This window comes from Sapajus apella, unplaced genomic scaffold, assembly GCF_009761245.1.
Source record: "Sapajus apella isolate SASKATOON/1434 unplaced genomic scaffold, GSC_monkey_1.0 scaffold2, whole genome shotgun sequence".
In the NCBI taxonomy this organism is placed as follows: domain Eukaryota; kingdom Metazoa; phylum Chordata; class Mammalia; order Primates; family Cebidae; genus Sapajus; species Sapajus apella.
In genome coordinates this window covers 49,007,873-49,016,595 of record NW_022436942.1, presented here as the reverse complement: position 1 = coordinate 49,016,595, position 8,723 = coordinate 49,007,873, and positions in this window count along the sequence as shown.

The window sequence follows — 8,723 nt, the reverse complement described above, 5'->3', positions numbered from 1 at the left end:
TAAAAGAAGCACAGAAACTATAGTAAGAGGCAACCCCTCTTACAATAGAGAAAAAAACATCAGGGAAAATAGAAAAGCATTCCCCAAAGCCTCAATTATCCCATTTGGTCTTCTCAAGATAGCAAAAGTAACACAATAAACTCTCGTTCATCTCTAATTGTAGAGGATTAAGAGACAGAGAGACAAAGAATGAATTTCTCTCTCTGGAAAATCAAAATTAAAAAAATAGAAATGCAAAAAGAAAATAAGGCAAAATCAGTAGATTCTAAGGAGGCCTAGGAACTATATTCTAAACTATTGCTTGATCTTGGTTCTCTGGAGCGCCTTTCCTATAGGGTTTGATTTCCCACAGAAGTGGAAGTACATCATGAATATCTCCAAAACATGGTACACCTCTTCTCCAGGCAAATAATCAGGGCATATTTTCTAAGAAAGAGAAAAACAAACAAAAATCCTGAGGCTACCATAGATAAATTAGCATATGAAGTCACCAAATCCAATAATAAAATGGCTAATATGGCACTACCAAATACGTAATTTGTGTTATTTACACTCTTATGCATTGGAAAGTCTTATTTTTTCCCCATTGGTTGGATGAATGGATGGACAGATGAATACATGGAAGACTGAGCATTTAGTCTGGATTAGAGTACATTGATAGCTCAAACCTGGGTTGAGGCTGAACTACATTTACTTGAATCTGACCTGGGTGTATTAGATCTCACACTGCTAATAAAGACATAGCTTTAAAGACTGGGCAATTTATAAAGGAAAGAGGTTTAATTGACTCACAGTTCTGCATGGCTGGAGAAGCCTCAATCACGGCTGAAGGCAAATGAGGAGCAGTCACATTTTACATGGCGTCCGGCCAGAGAGCTTATATAACAGAACTCCCACTTATAAACCATCAGATCTCGTGAGACTTAATCACTATAATGAGAACAGTATGGGGGAAACCGCCCCATCATTCAATTATCTCCACCTGGTGCCACCCTTGACACATGGAGATTATTACAATTCAAGGCGAGATTTGGGTGGAGACACAGCCAAACCATATCATGGAGTAATTTAGAAGCCTACACCAAACCCTGGTCATTCAGAGTCTTAAACATCCTGGGGGCCGGGGGCCGTGGCTCAAGCTTATAATCCCAGCACTTTGGGAGGCCGAGATGGGTGGATCACAAGGTCAAGAAATCGAGACCATCCTGGTCAACAAGGTGAAACCCCGTCTCTACTGAAAATACAAAAAAAAATTTAGCTGGGCATGGTGGCATGCACCTGTAGTCCCAGCTACTCGGGAGGCTGAGGCAAGAAAATTGCTTGAACCCAGGAGGTGGAGGCTGCAGTGAGCCTAGATCAGGCCATTGCACTCCAGCCTGGGTAGCAAGTGCGAAACTCCATCTCAAAAAGATCCTGGGGAATTCAGAAAAACAGTGAAGCCTACAGGATCAGGTTTGGTCAGGAACAGCGAAGCCACATCCCACCTAAACTGAGTAGTTCCACAAACCTAAGGAGTTTTTAAAATTACTTTGGCAGAAATGCTGATTGAAGAGGAACTTTTAATAGCATTCTGGAACAATTATTTCAAATGAGGTTTTTATTGAACATTAGCAGAGACAGAGAATAATTTTTATTTTAATACAATGCTTGACTCCAATTCTTTTCAGTGACTTCTATTTCATTTCATCTGGATCCTATACACTGAAATGGCCAAACGGTAATTTAAGCAGAATTATTTTTTTCTTATGATATAAAATGTTAGCGTTAGAGGATGTGCCAAAACAATTACTACACTAAGCAGCCTTTTAAATTCTTTTTTTTTTTTTTTGAAATTGCAAATTTAGCATGCCACATTCACCATTGCAGGTAACTATAGCTTTCAAAAACTCCTTAATCTTGACGGATTTTTTTTAACCCTTCCCATCTATCATAGCTACTAAGCAAAAATGAGTAAGGATGCAGAGAATTAATAAAAAACTAGAATGACTAACTCACTACAGTATCTCATTTATGCTTCTTGGAGATGATTAAGTAGAAGGAAAGGGTCTCAAGAAAGATAATGTAGAAAAATAGAGGATAGATTGTGGAACAGCAGAGTTTTGAAGGTATTTCTTTGGTTATGAGATCTGACAAGACAGGAAATTTAAAAGATATAAAGTATGCAGCTTCCAAATGTTTTCTGAAATAACTGAATTAAAATGTAGTGCTTACATTTAACAGAATATTTTATATTGACTATTTCATGTACAATACAGTTCTGAAGAAATAACAAATACATGGTACATTATATATTTCCATTCAAAGTTCTCCTTTGATGAGCATTTATTGAACACCCATTATATTAAGCACCACTTTAGAGGAAGCAAGCCTAAGCAGAAACCAAGTTTTTGTTGTGCTAAAATTTTTACTTAAAATATATATGCTTTCAATGTCAATCATCACTGTTATATTCTGATTCTCATAGTATTTAGTGTGTTAGCTTTCTATTGCTGCTATAACAAAATTGCTACAATTTTAGTGGCTTAAAACAACACAAAAATTTATTTTCTTGCAGTTCTGCATGTCAACAGCCTAACAAAGGTCTCATTGGGCTAAAATCAAGGTTTCAGCTGGGTTGCATTCCTTTTTGGAGACTCTAGGGAAGAAACCAACATCTTGCAATTGTAGAACTGAGGTTGCTATTTTCTTGTTAACCGTCAGCTGAATGCAATTCCCAGCTTCTAGAAAGTACCCACATTCTTTGGCTCATAGCCACCTTCCTTCCTCTTCAACGCCAGCAAGAGTGAATCAAGTCTTTCTCATGTCACATCTCTCTGGCCTACTCCACTTCTCTCTTCTCTTTGAAGGGCTCATGTGATTAGATTTGGACCACATGGTTATTAATATAATTACATCTGCAAAATTCGTTTTTGTAAGAAAACCTATGCCCAGGTTCCAGTTATTAGATGCCAGATTCTGCTTAACACAAAATGCTATGAAAATATAACTTTCCCAAAACATCAAGGGGCATTCTTTCTCACTAGGGAACATGTATTGGTACACAAAAATGTTTTAGTTTTTTAATAGCTACCATGTAATTAAATTGAATTATTGTTTATTTTTAATCTTAAAAATATATTGAGTTTTTGATGAAAAAGAAATTTTGCAAATGTAAAGCATTATTATTTAATGTGGCCATGACCTCTTTCCATCACATATCCTTCTCGTTCTTCAACACTTGCCTCAAATATTGGTTTTATATGAAGTTTTCTTTGATAATCTCAGCCAGAAGTGACCCTTCACCCCTTAAATTCGTATGCATTGTACAACAGCTATTTAATTCATTCATTTAATTATGCATGTATTCCTTTATTCATTCAATTCACAATTACTATTATCTCAACATATTTCAGGCCATATTAGAGGCTGTATTGTCAAAGAGCTAATAATTTATTTAGAATTATATGAATTACATGAATTATTACCCATAAGTTAATAATTTATTTAAATTAATATGTCTGCTGCTTTACTAGTCTCTAATGAGCTTGAAAGCAGAGGTCACAATTTATATGTTTTTTATACCTCTATGCAATTAGTGTGGTATTGTTGGGGCACAGAAACAAATACCCCAAAATATGATGCCAGGGAAGTAATATAGATATTTGGAATTACAGAAATAAAATTTCTTTTATTCTAACCCAACTTCAATTAAGCATAGCTTTAATTTTTAGTCTTCTTCCAAATAATTGGATTGGTAAATCACAACATAGCAAGAAGTGCACAGGGACTAAAACTCTTGTAAATCATGTGCGTATTGAGATGACCACCTTCATACTTAAATGGAGAGTGAGAAAAAATAAAAATTACCAAACTATCAAAATTTGAAAGTACAAATATTAGAACAACATAGATTTTCTTTTCTTCATTTCCAGAAGTTTTAGGGAGTAACCTGTTTTCTTCTTCCTTTCAAGGTTTGTTTTAGAAGGCTAGATTGTAAGAGCAGGATAAATAGTATAAGCTATCATTATCCTACTTTGAAAACTATTTGTTCATATAAATTGGGAGATAATAAGGATTTCGATTTTACTTCTATAGTATCAAGTAATCACACATAAGATGGTTGAAATTATAGGAGAATTAAATATTTTAGATAAAAGTAGCATAAAGTATATAGTATACAAGATTGACATTTAAAAATACTGAACTCACTTATCCTTTATTTAGTCATTCAGCAATACAATTTTCAGTATTTGGCATATTTAATTGGAAATACAAAGATAAAAAGTTCTTGTATCCAAAATTTCATAAACTTTATTTTAATTAGAATATATAGCACAGAATATAGAATAATTAAATTTGTCATAAATTATCACTGGAAATTTTTGTTTTAATGCAATTTATAGCATGAATTACAAGATTTCCCATAATGAATAGAGAAAATACAAATCCTACATATCTTTAGATACTCAAGATTTTACATATTCTTTTTAATTATCCTTAAAAGATATTTACATGAGATCATAGGTTTTTATGTGGGTTCCTACACTTGTGAACCCACACTTGTGAGAAATGATTCAGGTATGTTCCATTATTCTACTTCATCTAACATGTAGTAAATGACACTTATAACTAGAGAAAGGATAGGCAAAGGAGAAGTTGCTTCTTGTGTCTTATTAATTCTAACTAAAAATGCCACCAATTCTAAAAAAAAAAACTACCAAGAAAAAATTTACCCCAAAAAACAGCTGATGTACAAACATTAGAAAAATAGTTTCCATGAGTGACTAGATTGTGCTAGTCTGTGTAGATTTTACACAGGTAAAACAATAAAATAAACCCCTATAAAATTTAAGCCTAAGAGAGGTCAAGATTAATGATAGTTATATAAGATTTTATATATATTCTTGACAATCATGTGTTTTTTATTATGTTAGATAGATATTAATACTATCATCAATTTACTTTTTAAAAGATTTCTGAAACAATGTAATTATGAATATAGAGAAATTTTCAAAGCAGGAAAAACATGATTTGAAATTTTTATTTTTAAACTGTGGCTAAAATAGAGAATTTATCAGAAAAAGTAATTCATTCAAATATAAAATTAGAATTGCTGTCAAAAACTACTTTCAAAAGTAGGCATGGCCCTGCATTATTTAGAGGTTGGTTCTTTCAATGCTTAAAGTTGACAAAAATGAAAAGCTTCTTAATTCATCTGATGACATTTGCATATCCAAAGATTCCAAATCTAACATATATGGCCCCCCCTATAAAATATTATAGCCAAATCTCACATACAAATACAGATGCTAACATAATAGTCGTCAAATTCACTATGTCACAAAAATATTACACTGTAAATAAGTACAGTAAATATAAAAGAATGCTTTAATATTAGAACAACAATTTATCACCTTAGTAAGTCAAAAGTTTAAAAGTATGTGTTTTTTCCAATATGTTATGAAACACCTCTTAATTAAATGGACTGTTTATTCTTCTAATAAACTAATGTTTTTCTCAAACCGACCAGTTTCATACTTACTGTTGGAATGAAAAAGCTGTATAAACAAAATACATTCTACACAGTAACTCTGAGGGTCCTGCTGAGATCCAGCCCAGTTCGCCAAAGAGTTGACTAACTCTAAAATGTACCCTTGAACTGGTGTTTCCCTCTTTTCCATTTTCCTCTCACCAGTCTCCTCATTTTCTCTGGATCACTTCCCAAAATAAACTACCTGCACACAAGCTCTGATTTCCTGGGAGAGTCTAGACTAAGATACTTGTGGACACCGTATAGGCCTGACATAGCTTCAATTTTCTTCATACTTAAATGATTTTTATGGCTGTGTAGAAAAATGCAATTTTTTTTCCTTTCAATCGTTGAAAAACCTTTTCCATTGTTTTCTTGTACTGGGTGTTACTAATGAGAAATGTGATGTGCAACTGATTCCTGATTCATTTGTAGGTCCTATTTTTCTTTCTTCCTTTTTTTCTTTGTCTTTGATATCTTTAAATTTAACTTTAATAGATTGAGGAGTGAGATTTTCTTACTAATCCCATCTCGCACTTTGATTTCTTTCAGTCTGAAGTTTCATGTCTCTTGGTACTTCTGGGAAATACTTGGCCATTACTTACTTAAATTTTCCCACATGTGATATTTTCTCTTTTCTTGAGACTCCTACTAAATTCTGACTCTTCCGCCTTCGTTCCCCTATTTCAGTTTCTGTCTTAATCTTTTTCTTTCTTTGTGTCTCCCTGATTCCTTTATGAAGAATTCCTAAAAATAATGTTTAAGCTTATTAAATTGATTTGTTTGTATCTACTCTGCTTAATATATCCACTGAATGCTTTATTTGAAAACTGATATTGTGAAAATTCATTTTTTTCAAATTCATGCACTTATAATGTATTCTTTGCCCTGAGTGTGACTTCCTGTTTCATGCTTCCAACATTTCTCATTCTATCTCTAATACACAGATAATTTGGGGCTTCCAAAGGGGTTACATTTAGATAAACCCATCATATGTTGAAAATATTATAAGTCAAAAATGTGCAGTGGGGTTTATCCAGACGTAACCCAATTAGAAGTGGTGGTACAAACTGGATGAATATTGCTTTTGCACATAATAAAGTCAAAAAATAATAACCATTGTAAGTCTAGCATCTTTAATACTTACTAGGTTTGTTCATTTTTGAAATTTATTTTCAATTGACAAATAATAATTTCATATATTTGTGGGAGACAATATGGTATTTTCATCTATACATTGTAGAAAGATCCAATCAAACAAATTAACATATTTGTCACCTCATCAGCTTATCTTTTTTTCTGATGAGGTTAATAATCTATTCTTTTAATAATTTTGAAATATATAATACATTATTATTAACTGTTGGGTTTGTTTTAATCTTTTCATTTATTTAGTTAATTCTGCTCCCCTGATTTAGGTTGTTCGTTGTCTTTGCTATAATTCTCTAATGCAATAAATAAACCGTAGCATGTTCCTGTGAGTTCATCTAACTTCCTTTTGTATTATTTGAGACTCCCATTGGTTGGAGATGGGGCAAAAGTTCAGTATCTGTACTTCAGAATGTACAATACACATTCATACAGCTTATATGTGAGATCTTAGGTATATGTGAGGCCTATTTTGTAAGTCTCTGAGTACCCCAATTTGTGGCTCAGCTGCTTCTGATTACAACTCTGGATTTGGACTCAGCTAAGACAATATGGGGCCAGAGAGGGTGCCCTAGAAATTCTCTGTCACAGATCTGTGCCACTCTATCCATCCCCTCCACAAAGCTCTGTTTTCCTCCCTATATCATGTTGAAGGTCAGAAAACAATACCCCAAATACGCTGTTTTGTAGTTCAGAGAGCACTTAGGGACCAAAAATATCAAGGAAAGGGCTTTCTCTGAAATTCCCCATCCACCTAAAATCCAAATCTTCCACAAGATACTCAGTTGTGAATTTTTTCCCTAGATTTTCTCATTCACTAATAGAAATTAAAGCATACTGCAAGATGAAAGGCTACAGTTGACTCCCCAACCTGAGACAGATAACATTGTCTCAGACTACTTTGGACCCATTTATCTCCCATAAAAATCATTTTTTCTCTCTCTAAAATTGCCTACACCCCCATTTCCCTTTCTCCTACATAAAGGGTATTTAAGATTCAACTACCTGGCCCTTCTTTGAGTTTCATACTTTGTGTAATTCCTGTGCACTTGCACATTAAGTTATTGCTATGCTTTTCTCCTCGTTATTGTCAGTTTATTTCATAGTTTCAAATTATCAAAACTTCAGAGGGTGGAAATGAAGTGTGTTTTGTTTTTATCCCTTCAATCATTACTGTCTCTTAAAGCTCTCTCACAAGTTTTCTTTTGCTCACGGACCTGTACCAATCTCCATTTCTTTCCTTCATCACCTCCAAGGTTAGGTGGTTGAGAGAAATATAGCAGTCCTCACAATGAATTTAACTGTCATTGAGGTTTTTAATATCAAAGCCTCTGCTAGGGAAACATAGATAGGCATCATTTCATCATTCCAGGAATTAATAGGCCAAAACTATAAATTAAATGTGGTTGTCAATAAGGTTTCTAGAGCAAGAGCTAGACTTTTCAGCATAATAGACTGGGACATGTGGAGCACAAACAGCATAGGATACAAAAGAGAAATTTCATACCACATTAGCACAAGGGTAGAATCCTATCTTTTACTAGGAGTGGTAAACCTTAAGAAAAATTATCAGATTATTTGTTTCAGGGGAGGGGGAGCTTCATTAAGCTTCATGTCAACAAACTCTTTAGGCGGACTTCATAGGCACATGCCAGATTAGAAGATGACAAACTTGATAATTTCACTCAGGAAGATTCTGGTGCCCAGAACTGACAAAGTCAGGTGAACAATTTCTCTTAACAAATTTGGACCTGTGTTTGCTGCATTCTTTTCAGAAGGTGTTCTATTGGTTGCAAGAAACTGAGGATCATTCAAAGTACTTTTATTTATTTGTTTGTTTGTTTGTTTGTTTGAGATGGAGTCTCACTCTGTTGTCCAGGCTGGAGTGCAGTGGCATGATCTCAGCTCACTACAACCTCTGCCTCCTGGACTCAAGCAATTCCCTTGCTTTAGCCTCCAGGGTAGCTGGGACTACACGTGCATGCCACCACACCCAGCTAATTTTTGTATTTTTAGTGGAGAGGAGGTTTTACCATGTTGGCCAGCCTAGTCCTGAACTCCTGAC